The sequence below is a fragment of the Lepidothrix coronata genome, unplaced genomic scaffold (assembly GCF_001604755.1).
Source record: "Lepidothrix coronata isolate B3197 unplaced genomic scaffold, Lepidothrix_coronata-1.0 Scaffold165, whole genome shotgun sequence".
In the NCBI taxonomy this organism is placed as follows: Eukaryota; Metazoa; Chordata; class Aves; order Passeriformes; family Pipridae; genus Lepidothrix; species Lepidothrix coronata.
Genome location: NW_016690345.1, coordinates 1,657,008 through 1,684,018, shown reverse-complemented (window position 1 = coordinate 1,684,018; position 27,011 = coordinate 1,657,008). Strand labels below are relative to the sequence as shown.

The window sequence follows — 27,011 nt, the reverse complement described above, 5'->3', positions numbered from 1 at the left end:
CACTTGAGACAAGGTCCAGTGAAGTGTTTCATTTTAGCTCACTCAGTTTTCAATCAGATCCCTGATGCAATTCCAGGTGAAGGAATGCACGAGAAACTCCACTGCGATTCAAATTAATCCTTTTATTCCTGTTTTGACCACTATTTGCTGTCTATCAGGTGGAAAGATATGAAGTTCAGATAAAACTGTTGAATCTTGAGGTGATTAATTTTTAATACTGAAGAAGAAAAACAGTTCAGAAAGCAAGGAAGGAAGCACTGAATGGGAAGGGAGCACTTGTCTACTCAACACCTGTGTTCATAATAATTGCACCCCTTCCTCTTACAGCTCATCTTTGAAACTCAGGTCTTCCCACACAGCACCCTGAGACTTCCAGGCAGAAGCCATCAGCCTACAAACACCCTCCAGTAATGCCCTTTTCAGCACTTACACTGGGCATTATTAAATTATGCTACTATCACCAGAGTGCAACTACTCATTAATACAGCAAAGATCAGAGCCATAAATTGGATCCCAGCATATACACAATCTTTGAACCCTTCAAGCTGGGAAAGGCACCTGTGTTCTTTCCTCTGAGGCACAAATTAAGACAATGAATTGCTTTTATACCTCCAATGTGGACACATTCCACTGAACAGGGGAAAGCTCCTTGTGATGAGAGCCACTCTCTTCTCTTTGAGGAGGGCAGCTGGATGCAAGAAATCAGGTTAATTTGTAAATTACCTCAATTTTCACTCAGAAGTCTGGAAGCAAGAAAAGATCACTAATCTTTCTTTTAATATGTTTTTCCTGTGGGTCCTCATATTGAACCGAACTGGAAAGGACGACTTGCTGAAATGGGTTCTGCTCTTCAGACTCCCCATGCTCTTAAAAACCTCTCTTGGGGACATTTTGAGATTTAGAGACCCTGGGACATGCAGATCCTCAAACTCTCATCTTGGACACTGAATTCCTGTCCTTAATGCTATTTTACACTCTTTGCCAGGCAATAGAATCTCTATCTTTAACCATGTCTAAACTGCTATCATCACCCGTGTCTTTAGATCCCCCATTATTATTACCAACACTTTGGGCACGTTACAGTTCTAATTTTTCTCTTCTGCTGTCCTTTTTAACCAATATACTTGGTAAGATTATAGGATTTCCACAGAATATTTGGATATGTCAGCATTTGTTTTCTTTCCAATACAGACTGACAACAAATACATCCAAAGATTATGAGTTTCAGAATGCCATGGTTCTCTTTCACTTTCATATTTATATGTGCATTCTACAAAATATACATGGCCATTATTGGCATGTTTCAGTGGAATAAAACGTTACACTATTTATATAATTCCTTTTAAAACACTTTTGGGCAGCTACTACTAAAACATTTCAATCATCACTAAATTTCAATTCTCTGCTGAGAGCTGAAAATAAAAATACCTCAATTCTATTACATTATGACACGAAATAATGTAAAACTATCTCAAAAATATATAATAGATAAATTCAAGACAAACTGCTAAGCTATCTAGTTCTGGTTCCAAACTCAGCTCAGCAAAAGCTCTGTAAAGCTCTACTTGTACATTTTTTTCAATTTATAACAGCCTGAGTAAAGCCAGAGAGCCAAGCCCACGCTCAGCTCACAGTGCACATATTCCTGCCACTATGAACATGAGCTATGTAATATCACCTGCTGGGGTGTTTTTCTGGATTGATGTCTGACTCTAGAATAGCATGTGAAGTCCAGAAATGAGAGGGATCATCTTCCTCCCCTCTTCCTCCAAGTAAAGGGAAAAAACCATCACTCTTTTTTGGTGCTTGTCACCTCCCAGCCCTCATTTTAACATTTGCTGCAGATCTTTGTGCATGGGTCCTGCAGGAATATCAGGAAGCACTGACACTTCGTTGGGAAAGAAACTACAGGTTCTGATCACTTAACATTCATACTTTTTTAGCTCAGTGGCTTGAGAGGCTGCTAAAGGTTTTGTGGTTTCCCTCTAACTACTTCTTCACTTCTTTTGCACCAAAAGGGATAAAAAGGTCTTAGTTCAATGCAAAACATTTGACTGCAAGGGAAGAAAAATCCCACCAGTTTCTTTACAATTCACTCCAGCAAGAGCTGCACTACCCTGTATTGATCAAGCAATTATCTGCTCACTCATACATAGAGGAGATTTAAAAAATAGAGGGGAGCCTGAATGACCTTGTAGAAGAAGAGAAAAAAAAGAAAACTTCAGGTACTTTTTGCAGTTTTGAAGTATAAGAACAGCCTCAGCTCTGGAGGCAACTGTATTAATCCGTTCCTAAATGTTCCCTTTGCATCTTTGTTTTCATTTATTTCCTCTTTGGTACCAGCATTAGCAATACTGAAAAGTAGTGCATGACGACAAAATCAAATGAGATATTAGGCACAATGGCTAATTTGTACTCTGTAAATCTCCCCTACAAATGCTATTAGCTCTTCTTCCTGCTTTACTGATGCTTTTTTTTTTCTTTGAGAGCACAGCAAGTCCTTACAGTCAAAGAAACTCCCCAGTTTCTTCACATCCCACTGTGACTGTCATGCCTGAAGCCCCAACAGTCTCCACATGGGCAGATCCAGCAAGGAAGGCCAGGGATATATTGTTTTGCAGTTTTCCTAAGGGTGCACTTTCAGGAAGAGCACTAATCTTCCTTTTGAAAAGTCTTTGAAATCACTTGAAAGAAAGCAACAAAAGGAAAACTCCTGAAAAAAAAAAGCTATGTGACTTTCTGCACACCACAGTTCCTTCAGAGTGGGTTTAACTATCAGTTTAATTACTTCTGCTTCCAACTTTTTTTTTCATTTTTTTATAGGTTGCTCTGGAAATTTATGCATATTAGGAATGCTTCCTCAGTGAGCTACCTGAATAAAGATTCAAATAATAATACTGCAAACCTGTGAACATTTCACTGCTAACCTCATCACAGAGTGCATTCAGCACACTAACAACTTTTATTGTTAATGACTTAAAACCATAAATCCTTTGGATTTCAGGTTTCAGGTGTATTTTTGTAGAAAAAACTCAAAAGAGAAATACAGGAATAAAGTCAAAGTGTAAGTTCAAGAATTGACCTCTGTGTAAATCCACACACCTTCATGCTCAATAAATCAAGCTTTACTGTGCCAAGATCTAAAGAAGATCTAATTATAACTGACTGACTTTCACCTCTTGCCCAAAAGGAGCAGGGGTGACTCCTGACAACCCCAGTCCATGCAGGGTGAGGATGTACAAACCAGGACATGCTTCTCACCTCCACTTTGCCAGGCATACCTGCACCCAGGCATGGCCTGTGTGTGCAGTAAGCCAAGCTGCTCTGTGCCTGCAGAGCTGTGCATGGCCCTGGCAGCACCGCTGCAGATTTTTCCCATACAGTAATTTCAAGCATAGCAAGGATAGGAATCCTTTAGGGAATGCATGCCTGTTTCCTGTGCAGTTCAGATCTTACATATCCCTGTCATTTAGATGAAAATGTTGAAGAGAAAATGTTTGCAATAAAAAGGGGACTGGTTTACTTTTTCAATTTCTCTACTTGTTTGGTTTTTTTTAAACTTTGCTTGACTGACTCAGTTGTAACACCAACACAGAATTCTGGGTTGGTAGATTATTCCACATTATAGCAATTATTTCAAAAAAAACATCTAAGTTTAGTCTAGTCTCTGTTAAAGATCAAGGCAAAATTCTAAGGGAGCAAGTGACACATTTTTCCTTGTATCCTTGAGGTCTCTCTGCAGCAGCTCCTATGGTGGTGTGACAGAGAAGTGGTACCTCAACCCACCTGTACCACTGTGCTCCTATGCAAGAGGAGCACCTATTTATGGACAGGGAGAGCCCAGGGTGATGTATTGCTGCCCTCTGAAACCAATGGCACCACACACTAGCTGGAGATTGCCCCTGTGAGTCCAGCAGACATGCAGGTAGAGTTTTTTCATGGGAAAGGGTAAAGAGGGGGACTGTTTCAGAGCCTCCAGAAGGCAATCACCAGTGAGAAGGAAGAAAGGATGGAAAGGGGATGGAGTTTAGGACCAACCCAGGTTAAGAGTCCTGTAGCAGGCTGGGCAGGTGCCAGGATTTCATCTACTAGGAACTGGATATTCTCACCCCTGAACTACATGTTGCCCATCAGATGGGCAGAAAAACTTGTGTTGAAGGGCACTTTGTCCATGCAAATATCCATCACAACTAAACCCACAGTTTTCACAAAGGAAGCGTCAGTTTGTTTTGCTGTTAGTCACAACGAAGCTCAAGGAAAGGCAACCATTTCAAATCAACCCACTCTTTGGTGCCAACAGAAGCAGAGGATTCCCAGAGGCACGAGACATGGGCAGGGTGTTCTTGGTTTCATCAGGCTACACAGTTCATGGCTTATGCCATGCTGACATTGGGTCTGCAATGTTAAAGCAGTGATGATCAGTCCTCAGAGGGGTCTCATTACCTACTTGTTCCTCCTTGTGGAAAGCTGTAGGTTCTAACACCTTACCATCTCTTGGAAATGCCCACAGTTTTTGTTCTTCAAATTTCTGCTTCAAGCACATGGCTTCCATCATCAGGTTTTGCCAACAGGTATTTCAAAGGTTCCTAATATAAGATGAAGTGATTTGGAATAAAAGTGCACAGTCAGCATGCCAAAAATACCCTGTTTCATAAACGTAAGGTAGAAATGCAACCTACATCACCTATGAAAAAATGAGTTTGATTTTCTAGTTGCTTTTAACCCTTTTAAATACACCATACCCCAAAATATTATTTTATTCATTGCACATACACGAGATAATATGAAATTTCATGGTTCATTGAAACAAGAACTGAAGGCCCTTTCATGGGATGCCATCTGAGAGGCTGTTTGCTGCAGATATATTTTTCTTAACCACCCTCTTCTGCTAACCAGAGTCATATAGAGTGGAAAAAACAAGGAAGATCTATAGGGCTATAATATAATAAGACTTTTTGTTGCCTGTGCATCTTTAAATCCCAAAGAACTCTGCTGGAGTACATGGACTGCAACTGTATCACAGTCACACAGTGCTCGAGCAGTTCCTTAATAAATAGTTTAGGAAGGAGTAATACATGTTTATTAGATGTTTTAATAAATGTTTAATCAATTCTTATAGACCAGGATATCACTTAAAACCCTTTCATTCTCAGAGCTGTTGAACAGAGGGCAAGAAGGAACAGTGTATCAGAAATACTGGTTTTCAGTGACAATTTCACATCCTCCCCCAGGCTGCTCATCACAGTCACTGTCTCCCCTGCCAATATATGTTGCCTTTGGAAGCTCAAAGGAACACTGAAATCCTGATACACCTCCTGCATGCTCATCCTTGCAGTCCTGGGGGTGCAATTCTTACGTTAGAGGTGCAATTTCTTATATAAAAAGCACAGCATTAGTCTTGGACCTGTTTACAGTACCATTTCACTTGGGCTAAGTAGTCCCTTACTACTCAATTCTGTGGCCAGTTTTGTCCATCATTCCCCACCAGAGGTTTGCAGGAGAGACTGTATCACAGGAAATGAATGTATTCACTCCCTGATATTTGGCCTTTATTTAACCATATTCACGCTGAACCCAAGTTGCCTGATAAAGAAATGGGTATCTTGCAGGCCACGCAAACTCAAACCATAGGTAGTACACTTAGCTGGAAAAGACAATGCCATTGTTTGTATGGGTCATTTTCCGTTGGACACACAGGCAATTCCAGGCTGATTTGCACAGCATGCAGCAACGCACTCACCAAAACTCAGTGAGGCAGATGGCTGCAGAATAAAACCTGACCTGTGCTGAATATACACCATTGGGTTATATACTTGAGCATCTCACAAATCCCTTTCACAGATTAAAATTACTGGTCACCTTTGCCTCTCCCTCCCTAGCATTTCTTGTAAATTTTCACGTCTTATTTGAACTTTGTGCTTTATACTCCTGCCCCTTTTGTGCAATCTCCTCCTCCTTTCCAGGCCTGCTGATGTGGTATGAATGCCTTCAGCTCAGAGGAGGAAGGTCAGGCTGAGGAAGTTGCTTTGCTGTGGCAGCAGAGGTTCAACATGTACCAGTTTGCTTTGTGAATGAGCTCTCAGTGTAACCACTACTCTTTTTGTTTTAAAATTTGATTCCATCTTGCAACAAATGACGATCCTTCATGCAGGAGCTTCCCTTTGGCTGATCCCTGCTAATGCATTTAGTCCGTGTCTTGTTGCAAGTATCAGTAATGCATTTACAAGTCTGTAATGCATTTATTTTTTAAGTGCTCCATGGAAGTGGGAGCAGAGTTATCTCACAGGGAGAGGTGGGGTTACATAATGCCCAAATTACTGCTTGCCTGCATTTCTTTGACTGTTTGGATCCACATGACCTGCCCCAGGTCAAACACAAGGTTTATGCTTATGGGAAGAGTATTATCTGGTCATCCAGGCTGTATACCCGAACCACTAATGGTCTGTTATCTTCTTAGTCCAGGCTTTCTAGTCTCAGTTTTTGAACTCCTTGTGGCAGAGATTTCTCCTATGCCAGGAAAGCGTTTTAGCTTTTCCCACAAACAAACCTCATGCCTGTTAAACAGCTGTACTACTACAGCACAGAGAATGAGACAGAGAAAGGCTTAGGGATGAGTTTGGCAAAGAACACAGGCCTGAAAGCAGGTAGGAAATAGGCTGAAAAAATATGAAGGACATGAAAACTTCGGAGAAACTCACTCTAATTCCTGGGAAATTTCCCATTTTTGGGGTATTTAGAAACAAAGCAGCTTGGAAGTATGTGCTATGTTAGTCAAATAATATTAGTTAAAAAATAAGGTTCTCATTTTCCATGCCAACAAATGCGAGTTATTTCATTAGCAAGACTCCTCAGTTTTCAGCACAGACATTCAAAGCTGCCAGAAAGAGTCTGTCCTGCTCTCCCAGTTCCCTTTAAAATGAACAGAACATGGCCATCTGAGTCCTCAGCAGGCTTTGAGCCTTTCAGAGAGTGAAAAAATCCACACTTGCCTTTGAGGCAGCACCTTGCAGTGTCCCAGAGAGATGATTTCCCAGCCCTAAAGCAAATGAGGACCCCAGCAATTAGCAGCAGACATCCGCTCCACCATGCAAGGGGAGACAACAGTCCTGGCAGCAGATGGGACAAACAGAAACACTGATGCAGCCCCAGGGAATGAGATCCCTGAGAGGACTGCCTGCATCTCAGTTCCCCTGTTAAGTCATTTGTTAATGAAGGAGCTGGATTATGTTTTGCCACATCTTGGCCACGGGTGTGGGCTGGATTGCCACAGACTAAGGAGACAGATGGAGAGCAAAAGGGCCTTCTCCAAATACCTTCTCTCTAATGAAGTGAGCTAGCCACTGGGTTTCTTTGGGAATTGAAACAGTGTTACCACTCTGGAATCGGCAAATAAACAAATCAAAAAGGCAGTGATATATTATTCTAAATCCTATTATATATAAGAAACTAAATACAGACATTCTAGAAAGGATTACATAAATCTTGGTAACTGTCATGGCAACATCCAGCATTTCACTAGACACCTTTAGCATCCTAAACAAAATCCATACAGTGGATAAAAGTGATTTTTCCTTGGCTGGTTGTCATTTGCAGTCAGTGTCTCCTGCTGTATGATAATCCACACCAGGTTTGTTGTTTTTTTTATTGCAGCATCAAACATGACCATTTCACAATTGGCCCTGACTGATCAGCCTCTGATTTGGACTCAAGACTCCAGTGAGTCATGGCAGAGAGAGGTGCAGTGCTGAGAAGCATGTTATGTGTTACAGGTAGCTGCCAACCAGCTTTCAAAGCTCAGGGCAGAAGGTGACTTCTGAAATGTGGAACACATCATATTGCCCAAAGTTCCATCAAAGCTAAACCAAGCTGTAAAATGGGGGCACCACATGTGACCCTATGCTGAGCAATCATGTCAGAGGTGTTGGGGCTCAGTATTTGCTGCCTTCAGCCCCATGATTTTTGGTAGGCAGCCTGAGCTTACCTGTCACATGGTGGGGACTGACCACTGCGAGCCTACCAAAGAGGTACTTTGGGCCAACAGCACTTGCTGATGGAAAGAAGAAAACAAGCAGTAAACTGGTCTGATTGGACCCTCTACCTGGAACAAGAAGAGAAGTGACCATCCTAAAACATGATTATATTGCTAGAACTCTGCCCATGGTGTTTTTAGTATTACAAGCATCTGGCGAAACACTTTGTGGTATCTTCCTGCAGACAGGCCTCTAAGTTAAAGCAATGTGCTTCCTAAAAACTCTGGTGGGAACTACCTTCACCCAGGCTGAGTTCAGCTTTTAATGTGTTTTGGAAAAGGATTTGAACTCATAAATATGTAGGAACCACAAGAATCATTGTAAAACAGCATGGAATTGAATGGGATTGATCTGGGGAAGTAAGCTGCCGTTAACACTGATGTGCTGGGGCTGTTTTAATTACTGACCAAGTCTATAAAACACTGAATTTCAAGGGAGTACAGACTGTAAGTAGGCCACGTTGTAGTCTCAGGCCTGCAGCCTCTTGTTTTTGCTTGAGAAGAAGTACTTTTCTCACATGCAGTAGCACTGCAAGTGATGGTTTTCAACTTATAGAGAGTGAAACAGGAGGTAGGGTGAGGCTACTTCTAAGAATGCCACAAAAAAACAGGGTGTAACTCAGGGAACATGTCAGAAATCTGGACAATTTTCTAAAAACAGGAAAAAAACAATTTTTAATATTTTGGTTTTCTAAAAACAGAAGATAGGTGTCAAACTCTGACACTTTGGCTACAGCTGGGATTAGTGACGGACATTCTCTGCCATGCAGCTGCTTTCTAGAAGCCCCTGGGCCCTCCCATCCCCTCCCAAACCCTGATACTTCCAGGGAGGAGAGGATGACAGTGTCTCTCACCTCAGTACCTAACTCCCAGGCAGTGCAGCATGTTTGGCCTGAGGAAGGCTTTTTGGATGACACATAACCCCACAGACTGGGAGAGAGCATCAGTAGACGAGGCACTTCTGACCCCTAATCTGCAGTAGTCTGCAAACAAGGCACCTGCAGGGTCTAAGCACCCTGCAGGGATACCTGCCCCAGGGCCCAGGGAGGGACCTGTCACCTATCACCAGCGAGGCTGGGTGCCACTGCCTGGGATGTGCCAGCAGGCTGTCCCCTCTCTCAGTTCCTATACACGTGGGCACAGCACACACCACCTCTGCCCTGCCTTCCTCTGGGCACCTGCCAGCTCCAGAGCCCACCTTCTTTTAGATCTGTCTATTATATATCTGGACCTGCAATTGCCATCAGAAAGAGAATCAAGCCCTATACAGCACAACTCCTGTGCCTGTGATGAATGCTGAGTGTGGGTTTAAGTCTTATTGCTTGTACAGGGTGGTTTGCTAAAAAAGGAGGGCTAAGACTCCTTAATTATGACCCGAGGCCATGTACACATTGATGGTTAAGCTCCACCAAAATGTCTCAGCATATGATCTCTGTCCTCTGCACAATTCAGTGATGGCCCTTGTCCAAAGAGCTGTACAACTGGAGAGAAATATGGAGGGGGGAGAATGTTACAGCCCAAAAAAACCCAAACAAAACAAACAAACAACTTACCCAGTAGAGAAAACAGAATTATCTCCATCATTACTTTGCTGATACCAGCAGATGCAGAGCCTATTGCTTCTGCCACATCAAGCCTGTGCTGTCCTCAGTAGGGTTTCTAAGACAAAATCCTCGCTTTTGATGTCTGCTATTATCACCCAACAGATCAAATGACAGAGCAATGAAGAATACTAAACATCACTAAGCAATCAAGAAAATACATAGAAAAAACAGGGCAGACTGATAGCAAGCTTTTTAGCCAGTTATTTACCAGAAGAAAGAAAAATGATAACAGCTGCCTGCTCTTTAGCTGTAATATAAATAAGGAGAGGAAAGTGGTTTCACTATGCTTCTTGAAGAGAACCACCACCAGGAGCAATGCCCTTTGGCTGCTTCCTTCTCAGGGGCAGGACCCAATGCTACAGCTTCAGCCCTCTGCCCTGCTGAGGTAACCCAGGGGCTCTGCACAGAGATTCATCTTCTCCTTTTTACAGGGATCAGCCTAAACCCACTCATTTCTTTTGTTTCATCTGGCAAAAATTGATTGGCTTTAGTCAAATGAGTAATCCCAATGTTTGTAAATTACTGCGGCATGCAGCAGAGCGGTAAAGCACATTGATCACAAAGCTGGCAAGTTCACAAGAGAGGACAGAATCCTTATGAATCCTTTTTTTTTTTTACAACCTTTCAGTAGTAAACCCTTCCCACCAAACTTACAAACTATGCCTGGTATTGTACGTGCAGACAACAGAAATACAAACTGCACTGGAAATGCTTCAGACAGGCAGAACCCTGCACACTTCTTTTCAAGCTTTATACCATAAAGAAGGGCTACCAGAGTCTGCAAAAGCCATTTCCTCACCTGCATGCTTTCTATGGACACTGATTTTTTTTCTCCTGTTATAATGCAACAGGCTCTGAAAAAATTCAGACTCAATTTCCCAGAAGTGCAGCTCTGCTACACAGGAGAGTGCAGTGAGCAGCTCCATAGTAGGAAGGAGCCTGTGCAGAGAAGGTTTGGATCCTAATGGAGATTATTCCTCTCCTATTCTTCATCTCCCTAACAACTGCATCTTTCACAGTACCTAAGGACTTCACTTACTGAATCTTTTTTAAAGGTGGCCTAAAGGACTACCACTCTTGCTAAATTAATGACAGAAGGACCTTTAAGGAAGTTGCAACAGGAGAGGAAGACCATGGCAACCAGGGCTTGTAGGAACAGGCTCAGCCCATGAATATTAGTAACAGGATGAATATGATGTCATGGCTAATAACCACAACTGATTTGTTAAAGCACCCAAAGATCCTTAGGAAAAAAAAAAGGCAAAAGCAGGAGGTGATTTTGAGACAGTGGGCAATCTCTCTCTAAAGGGTTCATGAATGACTAAGGGACTTTGCACACAACTAAGTCCTGTGGGAGACTAAACAGACAGGTTTAGGGACCCAACAACTATTGATTAAAATGTGGCCCTTCCCGCAGTCATTACTGATAACCCTCTGAGAGATCTTTATAAAAAGAACCTACACTTTCACAAAGTGTCATGTAAGGAGAAACATTATCTTTTGATGTGATCCCATTTAGCCCATATTGGGCCAGACTACACACCTGCAGGCTTTGATGAACAGGATTTCTTCCATCAAACACCTTAAAAATCACCTATCATTTACCTACCATGTGCTAGATTTGATAATCTTTTTTGTTCTTTTTCTTTTATCACTCAGAGAGAGATTTGAAGTTTGTCCTTCGCAACGAGTTACAGATTTGCAGCAAAGTGGTGTTTGAGAGGTGTATTTGTGAAGGCTGTATTCAAAAATCAAATGCCTATGACTCATTACGTTTGTTCTGTCTATGTCTTTAGAGATGCTGGATTCTTAACAACACTTTTGCATGTTTCCTATTCCAATAACGGACTTAAACCACTCTGAAAACTAGATGGTGATGACAGCATTTAGTGAGTGGAAAGCTGTGTTAATTTTTCAGTCCACAATACACAGACATGAGATATGCAGAATCTGAACTGCTGTTTTTCTGCACAAAAATGCACAAGAGCCACAAATTGCACCAATCAGCAGTTACTGAGTCTGGAGAATCAGCAGTCAGAGGTAAAAAACCAGAGCACTGACTGCAATATCATTAAAGTTAGCTGTTGCTTAAACAACCAAATCATAACAAAATTTTACTACTTCACCTTTTTTTTCAGATGTTTTGAGACCCTCACTTAAGAAGCTTTTAAACAGGGAAAAGTTTTAAAGTAGTAAAGCTTTAAGAGGACAGAGAGGACAGAGGGAGGGCATTTTTAAAAATTTAGGCCCATGATGTTTGCTTTATTACAGCACTCATGGCAGGGCACCAACAGAGCTTTCTTGGGAAAACCATAGGTCTGAACACCCTAAAATACTCAAAATTTTGCTTTTAATTCATATCTGAATTTATAGGCTAAGCCTGACCTCATTTAAGCCAGTTTCATATATTTTTTTATTATCAGTACTGTCTTTCTTCCAGCTAGTAGCAGACACAGTTCCCAGAACAGAAATACAGCAGGGCAGCCTTCATGCAGACATGAAGGTGTCACATGAATATATCAACTCATACAGTTTCAACTGCATGCAAGCAAATCTTTTATTGAAGAAAATTCAGTCCACACCCGTTCTTGGCTCTCCTGAGGATAATTTCTTCTTAAAAACAAACTATATCCAGAACAGCAAGCACACCCCCTGCTCACAGAGGCCCCTGTCTCCCAAAGCTGTAGCCCAAAGCCAACAACCCAACAGTCACAGCTTGCTCACACACACAGAAAACCAAATTTAAAAACAAAGCATAAACATCAGTTGGTGACATACACCCAGCAGTAATCCTCCTATACAACACAGTACAAACTCTGAAATGGCTCGACATTTTGGCTTTCTGCTTGAAGAATTAATTTCTTTTCTTCCCAAAAAGTAGCTCTGGGTAAAAGAGGATAGTGTAAGGGAGTGAGACCGGAGAGATGTTGCTGCAGGGCAGGGGGACTCTCCTGAAGGAATATACTGGCTGGGGTTAGAGGCCAGAACCCAGGCACCTTTGGGTCCACCCCACAGTGCTCATCTCTCACTAAACTCTTGCTAAATTACTGATTACCTTTACTCATTTTTACGCTTGCCTTTAGCATTCTCTAAGAGGCACAGTATTTTTTTTTCCAGTAGCAATTTACATCCCAGATGGATGCAACATCACTCAGATTCTGCAGCCTTTAGCCAGCAGAAAGGGCTTTGGATCACAGTCTCCCACTCATGACTTTCCACAAAGTCACAATTTCCTCATCTCTGACCCCGGAGAGCTGCTGTCCAGACAGGAACCTTTGCTCTGCCCCAATCCAGCTGACAATATATTCTCTCATTTTTTGTCCTTGTAACCTCTGAGCCAGCAGGACCTGAAGCTCAGCCTAGCTCCAAGTATTTAAGATTCACTCAGTTGAAAGAAAACCATTTGGCTCTTTAATCAGGTGATCTCACTGGTAAATCAGAGAATAGAGACAAAAGCTTTCAGGCCCAGGGAATGGGATTGCACAATGGAGCCCCAATACCAAGGACAATCTCCATGAGTTGTCACAGAGCCCTCAAATTCTATGTCTGTTCCCAACATTATGGATCCTGCTGCTTTGGAAAATCCCTAACATGGCTACAGGTAACCTCATGAGTTTTCAGTTTTCAGTCCATATAGGAAAAAATTCTGGTTCAGATATCCATTTAATTTCACTCACCTCCAAATTTTTTTTGCAAGATGCTCTTAAGTCACTGACCTCCATTTTTCCAGTGATAACAGTCTTTGATTAACAACTGCAAGGAGGGATAAAATCAGAAAAGATTTAATTAAAAACACATACACACAAGCAAGCACATATTTAGCCAAGACATTTCTACTGAGTCAGATCTAGGGTCAAGAAACCAATAAATGCTTTCCTCTGTCTGTACTACACCATGTCCTTCTGCACATTACTCTGAGATATTCACCACCTCCTCTTTTATGCTTATATGCGCCCTGAACTTCACTGAACTCCACTACTTTTTCATCTCTTAAAAACAGATTATTTGATTTTATAACAGTTTTAATTTCATGAGAAAGGAATAGAAAATGAGGGTATTAATCTCCATGTTAAATGAAACCACTAATGATAGCTTCCCTTCCCTAAATTCACCTGTTACCTCTGCTTGGACTTTGCATCAGCAACCACTCCGAGGGACAGCCCAAATGTTCACCATTCTGACCAAACAATGCTCCTACTCCTGCTTATTTATTTTTTTTAAAACAACACAGTTAGCATTCATAAGAGCTCTGGAAGCTGAAGTGGTCTCATTTGCTGCATTTTGCTGAGTAAAGCACCGATGTGTGTGAGTAGCTCAATATCTTCTGTAGTTGTAATTGCCATGGATTACCTTGCTAACACAGAATTTTAAAAGGCCTTGCTTTTTCAAATACTCTTTCAGAGTTAAAACATCTTGGACATTACATCATAAGGTCCAGGTTCTTTTATTTTTGTTTCTTAAACGTTTATATATGCTTTGGAAAACATTTCAAGGATTGCTTTTACAAGTCTTTTTGACTAAATACATTAATTAAACTAGAAAAGTAAAATATAGAACACCAGTAGAATCTTTAAGAAATTTAATCCACTTTCTTACTGCCCTTTGTAATCACAGAAGAACATTCCTGATTTTAAAGGTCTGAGAGAGTCTGTACATCAATTACAAGGGGCAACAGACTTCAAATTTTCATTGGTCAAGGCACTGTATAAAATTAACCATAAATGCATCCTTGCTGTTGTCCTCTGCCTCACATTTAGATAACAGACCCCAAACCATAATCATTGCCTCTCTGAATCAAGTTAATACAGCAGAGAGTGAAAGTGCAGAGAGATAGGTCATGCCCTCAGCTGCTGTGAGTTGCTGCTCCACTGAGGTCAGGCATCCTTACCAAGCCCTACAGGACCAAAATCTGGCCTGAAATCCTTTCATTTTATTAATATATAATGCTGCTGTCACAGTTCTTAGAAATGCTGGTGATGGAGCAGGTCTGTGCGGTGCTGGCGGCTGTGAAAATACAGCCTTGATCCCTCACAGGAGATCCGAGTGTTGTATGCTCGGGAGACCAAAGCACTGGGGGAAAACAGGGACTTGTTAAAAGTCCATGGAAGCAGGGAGAGGATTGTACCAGTGGATGCTCAGGAGGCCTAGACCTGCACCCTTGTTAAGGAAGGTGAGACAAGACACTCCCAGAGCGCTGTGCAGCAAAGGTGTGATGATCCACACTCAAAGTGACATCACAGGTTCTGGCCTGGCTATGCCCTGACCTGAGCACATAACTAAACACACTGAAAATTTGGACAAAAACAAAAATAAATTATAAGAGTAGACAGAGTGTGATAAGTTCTACAATAAAGCCCAAACCAGTTGTTTTTTTTCCCACTTCCTTTGACTGCTCTATTTAGCAGGAAACAATTTTTTTTTAAAAGGAGGTGAATTAAACTATAGTTTGATTGCATTGAGACAGAAGGCCTCAGAGAAGGGTTTCTGGGAAAGAAGAGTTTGATTTTTAAGTTCTTGCACCACCTGCTATCAGTGACAAGAAATGGGATGTTAGTTTTATGAGCAAAATGTCAAACTCTGTTTTTTTCTCACCTTAAACACCAAAGAATGAACAGTTAGAGCATTCAGTTTGGTAGATCTAAAACCTCACGTTCGGAGGTATTTACATCATTTTGGTTCAGTTTACCAGCAAAGATACATTATTTCTGGTGTCTCTTTTTTAGGGACATTTGAGTTAAAAAAAATCAAATATTTCTTTTTCCACTGTTTCACACATCAGCCCTAACCATAAAATAGATGGATGACAACCTTATGGACCAGGCTGTAAGGGAGCCGACTCAGAAAAATGTCCTCCTTGATCAGCTGTTTTTCAACAGAGTGGATCTCATGAGAGAAATGGAGATTCACAGCTGTCTTGGCCACAGCAACCACGAAATGATTGAGTTTAAAATCCCTGTTGACAGGAGGAAAAGTGCCAGCAAAACCTCAAGTCTGGACATGAGGAGAGCAGACTTCAGGCTGCCCAGGGAATTAGTAAGTAAGATGCCCTGGAAAAATGTTTTTGCATGTGCTGGGGTGCATCAGTGCTGGTCACTTTTCAAACATCACCTCCTGAGGGCACAGGAGCAGGAGGTGATGTTTGGCACATTCCCAAATGTTGGAAGTCAACCAGGTGATGCAGAAGGCCAGCTTGGCTAAGCAGGGACCTTCTCTTGGAAATAAGAGAAGCAATAAGGAAAAAAAGGATGGTGTATGCCCAGTGGTAGCAAGGCCAAGTGACATGGGAAGAATTCAGAGATGCAGCTTGCTATTGTAGGGAGAAAATTTATGCGGCCGAAGCTCAACTGGAGTTGAAGCTGCCAGAAATATGGGGGACAATAAAGGAGATTTTTCAAGTGTATTAATGGTAAGAGGCAGTGTAAAAATATCATCAGCTTGTTACAGGATGGGGTTGGTCACCTCACAGACAGGGACAGAGACAAGGCACAGGTGTTTAATGCTTTCTTTGCCTCTGTCTTCAACACGGATGATGGACCAAGGGGTCTCAGTGCCCTAAGCTGGAGGACCATGACTGTGAGAATGATCAACTCTCAGTCAACCCTGAAATTGTGTGGGACCTGCTGCTCCAGCTGGATGCCTACAAACCTATGGGGCCTGATGGGATTCATCCCAGAATCCTCAAAGAGCTGCTGATATCATTGCACAACCTCTCTCCATGTTTTTTGAGCAGTCTTGGGAATCCAGAGAGGTCGCAGCTGACTGGAAGCTGGCTAATGTTGTCCTGATTTTCAAGAAGGGTGAGAAGGAGGACTCCAGAAACTACAGGCCTGTCAGTCTGACTTTAGTACCCAGTAAAGTTATGGAGAAGATTATTCTGGGACATATTGAAAAACACCTCAAAGACAACACTGTCATCAGTCACAGCCAGCAAGGCTTCATGAGAGGAGAGTCCTGCATATCAAACCTGATTTCCTTCTCTGACAAGGTAACCCACCAAGCTGATCACAGGAAGCCAGCTGATGTAATCCTTTTGAGATTTCAGTAAAGCTTTCAATAGTGACTCTCACAGGATCCTTCTGCACAAAATGTCCAGCCCAGAGCTGGATAAACACATCATGTGGTGGGTGAGCAATTGGCTCACAGGCCAGGCACAGAGGGTAATAGTGACTGGGGTGACATCAGACTGGCCACCTGTCACTATGGGGTTCTGCAGGGCTCCATCTTGGGCCCTGTGCTCTTCAGCATCTCACAAATGACTTGGACGCAGGACTGGAAGGGACACTGAGCAAGTTTGCAGATGACACAAAACTGGGAGGAGCTGTTGACTCCCTCGAAGGCAGGGAGGCCCTGCAGAGGGACCTCAACAAATTAGAGGGGTGGGCAATCACCAACCACGGGAAGTTCAACAAGGGGAAGGGCCGGATTCTGCATCTGGATGGGGCAACCTCTGATGTATGGACAGACTGGGGAATGAGGTGCTGGAAAGCAGTGCCAAGGAAAAGGACCTGGGGGTCCTGGTCGATGGCCAGTTGGCCATGAGTCAGCAGTGCCCTGGCAGCCAGGAGGGCCAACCATGTCCTGGGGGGCATCAGGCAAAGCATCACCAGCCAGTTGAGGGAGGGGATTGTCCTGCTCTGCTCTGACCTGGGGCAGCCTCACCTGGAATATTGTGGCACTTCTGGGCACTGAAGTATAAAAAAGATGTTAACCCATTAGAGAGCATCCAAAGGAGGAAAACAAAGATGGTGATGGGCCTTGAGAGGAAGCCATGTGAGGAGCGACTGAGGGCACTTGGTCTGTTCAGCCTGGAGAAGAGGAGACTGAGGGGAGACCTCACTGCAGTTACAACTTCCTTGTGAGGGGAAGAGGAGGGGCAGGCACTGATCTCTGCTCTGTGGTGACCAGTACAGAACCCGAGGGAATGGCCTGAAATTGTGTCAGGGGAGGTTTAGGCTGGCTATTAGGAAGAGGCTCTTCACCCAGAGGGTTGTTAGGAGCTGGAACAGGCTCCCCAGGGCAGTGGTCACAGTACCAAGTCTGACAGAGTTCAAGAAGTGTTTGGATGACACTCTCAGGCACAGGGTGTGACTCTTGGGGATGGTCCTGTGCAGGGCTAAGGGTTGGACTCAATGATCCTTGTGGATCCCTTCCAACTCAGCATATTCTGTGATTCTGTAATAAGAACAAAAAGTGGGAAACAATGTACTCTTCTTGCTAGCAGAAGTTGTGCATTGAAGTTCTCCATGTTGACACAAGCATCAAGTGGAAACATATTAATGCCAGATGATTTCTGATTTTAATATTTCTTTTCCCTTTTCTTTAACTAAATAAAATAAATAAAGGCACCAAAGCAAAGGACATACAATGATAAGATCCTGGAGAAGAGTAAAAACTGTCCTTCCAGCTTTTGTAGCTGCAGCTGCCAGAAAAGACACACTGGCAACATTTAAAGTGAGGGGTGAGATTCTCCCATGAATAGAGCAGTACATGCTCAGCAGAGGTCTCATCACATCTGTCCACCGCTATTCCTCCCTCGTGTGCCAGGCTACCCAGTTCAAGACCTGCTTAGCTCTTGCCAGGAGATACTGTTCCCCAAGGAATTTCCTTCAGTTGTCAGTGGCTCTCATGTCCATGAAATCTGAACAGCGGTTGCTCAATTCCCCACACATCGGTTGTGTCCGATCCAGCTTCTTAATTCACCCCCAAGTGCAGTTTCTCCAGCTGAACAAAGCCAGGTTCTGCCTGCTGGAGCTCTCGAGCACAATGCTGGGGTTCAATTTCCCTGGAAAACTTCCTGAATGTGTGAAGGAATCACTGGAACAGGCCACCAGAGACTGGAGCTGCTAAAGGAGCATGTCAGATCCAACTTGTAACATAATGCAGGGAACAATGAATATTTTCAAGCAAGCCAGAAATTTTTTTGAAAATCTTCATTCTCTAAAATACCTAAAGGTATTGACTAAGTGCATTTCATAAAACATGCATTTCAGGACAGAAGGTTTTGGTCAGTTTTTCAGACTGTGCTTCTTGCTGATGCCATACCATAGGAGTTTATATACAATGTCTATATCCAAAACCAAGTTTGAATGATCTTTTTCAGTCATTTATATTATCGCTATCTGTACTGTAAGTCATCTCTAGTACTGACATGGGGAAAGTAAAAAGCTTTGCATTAGGAAGAGTGGGAAGTACATGCTCAGATCTCACTTTGGAATCCAGAGTGACTCCAAAATAAAGGTCTGCAAAAATAACTTCTACTCAAGCCCGTGCACTACATACCATCCATGTCCCTACAGATACGTGGTGGCACCACATATTCACGGTGTTACTGTGTTACGGGTTACTATATTTTCCATCCTACGCTGTCTTGAAGCATCTTCAACAGCTGTAGCAGATGATGATCCAAAGATGACTCTATTTCTTAACCAGTTTTTTTCTGCAATTTGATAGCAATATTGTGAAGAACCCCTTGAACCAGAGCTTACCTATGGAGCACCCTACTAGAGAGGAGAAAAAAACATACAAGGAGGGGAAAGACAAGCGATTAACTTTGAATCCATAATATTAACAGGATCTTGATATAAACACTTCTTGGGGTCCCCGGGACACACCAGGGATGGATTATATTTGCTATTGTCATCCCCCACTCTTTTAACCTTAAGTCCTGACAATATGAAGGGTAGATAGGGATGGATAGATCAGAAAGAAGGAGCAGAGAAGATGCAAATGAACTTCCCACAAAACTCCAGCATAGTTAGATCAAGTACTTTTGTTTGTAAAGTAATGAGCATAGAAAGAGAACGTCCTACTTTTCCTGTCTTGCAAGGGCCACAGGAGAGGGAAGGGGAGCAGACTGGCATTGCTGCAGGATTCCCCACGGCTGAGGAAGAAGGCAGCAAAGGGGCCTCAAGAAAGACACAGAAGAAATTCCTAGTACAAGCAGTGACAAGATAATCTTCCACGAGTGATTGAAAGAAAAATCTCAGTTCTGAAGGACACAGAAATAGCTAGGAAAGGACAGTCTTATTAGGAAGTATAAGATATGCATATTCAATGAAAAAAATCAATAACAGGGTTACTCCATTTACCACAGCCTCGAGGCTAGAGTTACTTAAGTACACAGAATTTACCAAGATTATTTCATTGATACAGTACTTGATCAGTAATTCAATTACCATGCACAAGCTTTCATCAAACAGCTCGACATTGAGAAGATCTCTTTGGCATATTTCCCAAAAGTGAACCTTCATGCATCTTTCATATGGCCAATATAATTAAATTTGCGTGTACATGTAGCAGAACAAGCACTTTAAGTAATAGGACATAATCCTAACAGCAGTTATTCCTTTTTTAAAAAAAAGAAAGAGAAAAAAGCGCTTCACTCCGTGACAAAAAAAAGAAAGCATGGAAGGAGAGAAGAAAAGACAGAAGTGAGAACATACCATGCACTGACAGTAATGAGGACCGGTCCAAAGGCTGCAGTGGAGCATGGATATCCTTACACTGCACCAGGATACGCTTTACTAGGCCAAGAAGCCTGTGATAACCAAACATCCTGTGTCTCCCTGTGACTCTCCCAGGCCCCTGTAGGTCTGTAAAGCTGCTCTTCCCTGAAACGTGGCTTTGCACAGCCTCACCCTCCCCTGGTCCCAGGCATGCTCCAGCCCTGCACATGCTTTGACATGCCTCCCCTGGACAACAGCCAAAACATGTAAAAAAGGAAAAAGGAGCTCAGAGACGCCAATTCAAGGTTCCAGTTGCCTATTCCTTTCTCAGAATGTCAGTCCAGCGTATTTCAACAGAACTGTAACTTACAATCTTAACTGAGTTAAATTCTGGCACGAAAACCATTAAATTTCAATCTAGTTGAGGAAACAGAGACTTATTTGATACATATTCTGTTTTGGCAATGCTGCATTTAGGTGGTTAGAATTTAATGGGAATATATTCCTCCAAAGTCCTCCCATCTGGATTATATCATCTTTACTACGAGGCCTTTGTCTGCCAATCTGTACACCTGAAAGTGATTTCACTACTTTCATCCAATGAACTAAATCTTCTCTTTCCCTTTTCTTTGGGGTTTATTTTCTCTCTTTTCCCCCCCTTAAGGCAAAGGGTGAGCAGAGGGTTAATAATAATGAAAATCTGCATGTAATACTTATGACAACCTTTGGTTTTAAAGGTCACACTTGATAAAATTTATAAGGGCTAAAGTGCTCATAAATTTTACAACCTACTGCACACTTGCAAATTTATATACATAGTAAGAACCCAGTCACCCACGCTGCTGCAGCAGTTTGAGATGTACAGTCCCTGTTAAGTAGATGGCTTGTTCAATATTGCCTGTGACTATGGGAGATGTCTACAGTCATATTTGTTTCCAGATTATTACGTGCACTAATGTAGTCATGGGGCTGAAACATTACGGGCAATTTTTCCTCTGTCTTGCTTGTATGATTCTCTTCACTAAGCACAGTGAAGGAAAAAGGACTAAGCTATGAGCAAGGATTGTGGTGATCTACCATGCTGAAACATAGGAGCCACTTTCACGGGCATGCCGTGGCTGTTCTCACACTTCCCTTGCCTCCTTGTCTGAACCTCAACGGCCTGAACAGGAAAAATCAATATATACACTAGGACTTTTAAACCACGGGTTTAGTTCCAGCATCCTGCAGTAGCCTTCCCAAAACTCCTGCAAGTCAAAGAAGTTATCAGGGACAGACTAGATGCACTCTCCTTTCTGTTTTTATTTTGCAGAGGTCTTTAACAATATTAAATGCAAAATTTTAGAGTAACACTTCAGTGTATGCCATGCAATGATCTCCTCGAGGCAAGCTTATAATGGGCCGTAAGGACAACCACGAAAGGATTTGAAAGACCCAAACTCCTGATGGAGCCAGTACACACCAGCTTCTCTAGAGCAAAGCATGAGAAGTGCTGCAGAAAAAGATTCTGCAAGAAAATTTTCTTCCTTATGAAAGAACTTTATTCCTTTGCCAAATTGTTCTGTAGCCTAAACCATGAGGGCTGTCCCTCCAAAATCTCCCTGGGTTCTCGCATTTTCACTACTAAACATGTTCTTATTCATAAAAGAAAAAAAAATATTCTCCTTATTTTGCTAGAAACTGGCTAGCCAAGATATCTGATGGCCCTGAGTTCTGCCAGGTAACACTGAGACAGCATCCCTAGTCAGCAAGTTTAAAGAACTCCATTTTTCCTTATTGATCTCCTGTATTCTCCAGGCAAAATGCTTGGTATGTCTGTGTACCACGGATATGAAGGAGGTATTGCTGGGAAGAGCAAGGATCACAAACTTCCCAAACCTCAGAACATTTATTAAGTGAAACAAGTAAGATAATACCTTCATATATCTATATTTCTCATCTGTAGAATAGGTATAATTATTCCGCAATGGGTATAACCCTGGTAACTATTCCTAGTCTACTCTGAGTCTTGCCAGTCCATAATAAAGACCCCTAGGTGAATAATATGGGCTAGCCATGTAATATTTACATCTGGAACAATTTGAGAGAGAATTACTGTAAAATGTGTCATATTCTACTGTCCCTATTAAAATCTTCCTTTCAGGGAATTTTTGTCCCTGAGATTTGAAGCACAGTGGTACTCCACTGTTATTACAGGAAGGCAATAATTAGTTCATTAGCAGGGTTCACAGAAATGACCCCACTATCACCTTTTCTTTCTGTTTGGCACAGGCATGCTTTAAGCTGTGTGCATCTTGCTTCCTAAGAAGCCAGAGACACCGTATGATACCCAGGAGACGGAACAGTGCAGTGGTAGGGCCTGCACCTTTCACGTTCTCAGAGTAAGACATAAATCAGTGCCCCGAACTCACAAAGTGCTGGGATCAGAATGATGGTCAGAGACAAGGGCTCCTCATTTAACTGGTGATGTGTGGGGCTATACTGCCTTTATGTTTTCTGGTACTAGAGAGAACCAATCAAAGGCCCAAGAGTTTGCTGGGTCCAGTGGGCAGAGCACTGCGAGGAGGAGAAGACGACCTGCAGACATTTATTCCTTTCACATATGTCCTGTCTGTGCAGGAGCAGGGCAGGCCCTCTCTCCTGTGGTAGGTTTGTGTGCAGCCCAGTACAAAGGCACTGCAGGGCTCAGCTGCAAAACACATGCATAGCAAACTATGCTGGATCCCACTGTGCCGTAGAGTGAATGTAAACCAAAATCTTCCTAAATCACTGGTGATCTCAGACTATATCTGTTCCTGTATTTCTCACCAGACATCCCTTAGAAGAAAGTGACTTCAGAAAGCACAAAGCACCCAGAAGTGGCAAATCAGACATTTCGGCACATCTCTCCACAGGCATGTGAAGTGGAGGCAACCCAACATCACTGATCATGAAAGCATAAGAAGATCCAGTATATGGTCAGGCCAAAGATTTGCTCCCATTACCCTTCCTTCAGGAGAGGCCACAAAAATCTCAAGCTAGGAAATAATAAATAACCCAGTCACCCTACCCTCCACCCTTCAGCAAACAGTTTCTTCAGGCTGTAGCTTCACATTACAGAGATCCTTCTGACACGGCCAGATGAAGGAGCCTGTCCTCTCCATCCATATCCAGCATGTCACACTGTTGTGCAGCAAGACTGTCCTATAGTGTTCATAAAACTGGGCCATAAACAGGCAGGAAAAAATATCTCTTCAGAAGGATGTAAAGAGCCAAGAAAAAGTAAGATGCGTTGTTTGTATTTTTGGTTTTTGATGTGGTATCATATGTGTTTGTGACAGCAAACCTGAGCTCACAGCAGTAGGGGTGATGAAAATGGAGTGGGAACCAGCAGGAATTCTCCAGGTTGATATGGTCCTTGCATACTCTGAATGATGCAATTAAAGCCCTATTTTTTCTTCAGAAAGTGAAATCTGTGCCATGGTAGGAGGGCCCTGACCATAACCACATAAATGAGAGGACAACAGTCTATGGCAGTGATAACTGTACCTGCCAATCTTACACCACAGCAACAAAATACTGCCTCTGCTTTTACTAGCTGGTGGTAATGCAAGTGATGCCACCCAATAAAAAGTCCCAGATATGTGAGCTCATAGCTCACATCCTGGTCAATGTTACCTTGACTCCATCACAATGGCAGCATACCTTTCAAGGAAAGTGACCCCATCACTTGTAAAAAGAAAGGAAAGCCTCCCTCCTGATGTATTTTTAAAGGGTTTAATACACTGTGTCTCGGATTTAAATAAAAATGTCTAGATGATACTTGATTTCAGGCTCCCTCTGTGAGCTCCTCACCTCCCTCCCAGGGAGCAGCTGCTCCACATGGATTTGCAGCACAGTGTTGAACTTTTTGTTGTACTCCAGCTTACACCTAGCTGAAAAGGGTCACAGCGCAGGAAAGCTTTGCTCAGCAGCCCTCCCAGCAGGGCCATGATGAAGGACACGCTCCCAAGCTGACAGGGCTAAGCTCCCTCCTCTCCAAGAGCACATACCCAGTTCTCTCATGAATGGGGCATCCCTGCTCTTTATCACACCTCCCAGCTTGAGGACTCTCATGCACCAGCACCCAGGGAAGTGCCCCTTCTGCACAAATAACAAATAACTACTCAACTGTTCATTGTTAACAAGCCGAAAACAAAGACTTAGAGAACTCGAGCTGTCCTGGGGCCTACATAATTTAACTGCTGGGCCCTGCATCTCTGCCTAATGTGTCACACTGGGACTCAGGACCTCATTGTACCCTGGAACAAAACAAGGAAAAGTCTACTGAGTCCCAGCCCCACCGGAGGGAATGTGCTGAAATCAGCCTCTGACAATGGGCTGCAGAGAGAAAGCCATTCCAACCACAAGATAGCCACCCAGCTGCACTGCTTGCTGACCTTTCCAGGTAAGCCAGGTACTACAATTTGTACTGTTAGCCATGTAGCATTTGAACATATGCTTCCCACGCTGCACTGACCCCCACTGTGCTCTATAATCACTCCATTTGCAGGAGTGCAAACCTCAGCTAGTGCACAGTTTGCGCATTAGGCTCAGAGTCGTTGGTGTGACAGTATCTGTCTCTACGACTGCTGAGTGGTCAGATTCCCAGAGATGTGAATATGCTCCAAGCAAAGCCTTAAAGCAAGGATAGGCTGCTCTATATGATGCTCAGAAAAACACACAGTCTTATATTAATGTCCTTCCCAGCTACCACCCATTTAGCAGTTGCTCCTTTGCTGCAGGAGCACAAAGAGGGAGTCACCTTATTTCCTGCAAGGTACACACAGGCTATTGCAGCTTAGTGGCTGTGAGGTCACTCACTCAGCACCACAGCCACATCTGGAGGCCAAGGATGGGGACAGCAGCCTTAGGACTTTATAATTCCAGCTTTTGCCAAGCATTAACTGCTTCTACGGTAAGCGAGAAGCAGGTAAGATGGGGCAGTAATTCAGTGAGAGTCCCATAAGTCAAGCTAGCAGGCAGCATGATCACACTGTGGTTGTGCTTCCTGTCCAAGACAAGGGAGCCAGGCAAAAAAAGCAACAACAGCTCAAAAGGCAATTTCCTTCTATTTAAAAATAAATACAGAAGACTAACTTGAGTTCTTAAATTAACAGGTTTTCTCCTCAGGATTGGATCCAATATCACACGGTTTGTTTGCAGATATCTAAACTAACGATCCTTCAAAAACCAGCTTCCTGGGGCATCATATTGCAATGCAGAGCAGTGCCTGGGAAACCACCCTGCCCGCCACAGCTGGGCCTCTGCTGAGCCCACCACCACATAAGCAGTCCCACATGCACCCAGATTTGCATAAAAGGAGTAGTTATCAGCAATTAGGCTTGCCAAGGCAAAATTCTTCAAGGCCGCTTTACAACTAATGACAGATGTAGTATTCCCAAGTTTAAGGTATAATTTATTCTTATCCTGGGCAGAAACATAAGGAAAACACATTGTGCATTTTGCAAAGCCTCTCATTTAGGCATCTGAAAAATAATAAAAAGGGGGAAAGAGGGAAGATGAACAGGGACTAAAAGAAAGAATAAACTGCAGGCACAGAGCCAGAATTTAATATTCAGCAATGGTGACAAATATCCAAACTGATTTGCTCCTGAACAAGTCAACTTTTACCTGTTACTCACACCAGAGGATTCCAGCACCCCATATTTCCCAGCTGTACTATTCCTTCAGGGTTTAATCACAGGTAACAATCACAGTGTGCAGACTAACACAGCTGCATTACAAATTAGCAGATCAAACCTGACCAGCCTGAGAGGGAAGTGAAGAAGGGATTGTAGCAAAGGGTAAACCCATTACCATCTAGGACATGAAGCATCACTCTCTTCTCATGCTTCCTCCGCCTCTGCCATAAACCCAGCACTAGAGGCTGAAAAGCCACCACAGTCTGCAGGATGATCCTGTGGCTCTGGGTGCCAGAACATCCTGGACCTGGTGGAAGTCCCTCACACCTTGCCTGCAATTCCAGTTCTCCTCAATGCAATTCCAGCTCTCCTCAATACCACTCCAGCTCAGTCCGCAAAGCTTGTGGCAGAAAAGGTGAGTGAACTGTGCCAGAAATTTCTGCAGCAGCTGTTGCGTGTTGCATGTAATCATAGGATAATTCAGGCTGGAAGAGACCTCAGGAGGTCTCCAGCCCAACCCCTGCTCAAACAGGGTCAGCAACAATTTATTACGAGGTTGCTCAGAGCTTTAGGATCCATAACACCAGGTCAGCATCACCATGCTGCATTATTTCCAGAAAGTAATTATCTCTCTCTTTCCTCACAAGAGGAAACAAAGCTGGGATGAGGAGTTTTCTCTCATCGTCTCTCTTTAGAGAAATGGAGACTCTTGGTGGCTGCCCAGGTAGTCACAGCCTGAGATAAAAATCCTCTGAGGCAAAGTCCTCCTCCTGCTCCACAGAGCAGTTCCTAGATTAAAATTTGCATTTTCCTTCTTTCAGGAAGGTTTCCAGCTGCAGAAGTGGTGTGGCCACCGCTCAATTCAACCAGCTGATCTGGAACAACCAGCCCACCAGAAGAAGTAAACCGTGTGCATGTGGCAGAAATTATCCTAATTCCACTCATACAACTGCAGGCATGCAGCACTTAGGACCCAGTCTGACAAACACTTCAGAAAGTTCAGTTCAGTGTTAACAAGGAAATCAATAATGAACAGAAGCAAGAAGACAGCAAATCTGGACAACTTTCTGATGTCTTTGAAATGTAACCAAGTCAGGACACATTTCTGGGGAATCAGAAACCATTCTGGTCTGATGATACACAGTGGTAATGGAGAGGGGTTTATTGGTTTCTGCAGGCTTTGGACATCTGTAATTCAAAATCCACTGCATATTTCAAATCATTTTTCTATTTGATAGAGCATAAAAGGAACCCATCTGCATGTGACATG

General features: G+C 42.9%; 1 protein-coding gene across 9 annotated transcripts in view; it reads right to left on the bottom strand.

The window, feature by feature from the left end:
• The window catches only part of CPS1 (carbamoyl-phosphate synthase 1), a 326,177-nt gene that overhangs the window by 46,097 nt on the left and 253,069 nt on the right, over positions 1–27,011 (bottom strand). For 7 of the 9 annotated variants that reach the window (XR_001877125.1, XR_001877126.1, XR_001877122.1 and 4 more), the window contains one exon: positions 13,311–13,386. The gene's annotated coding sequence lies outside the window, so the exon portion shown is untranslated. Of the gene's footprint in view, positions 1–7,981; positions 8,048–13,310; positions 13,387–27,011 lie in introns of all 9 variants that reach the window. The other 2 variants (XR_001877123.1, XR_001877130.1) reach the window with 1 other exon arrangement.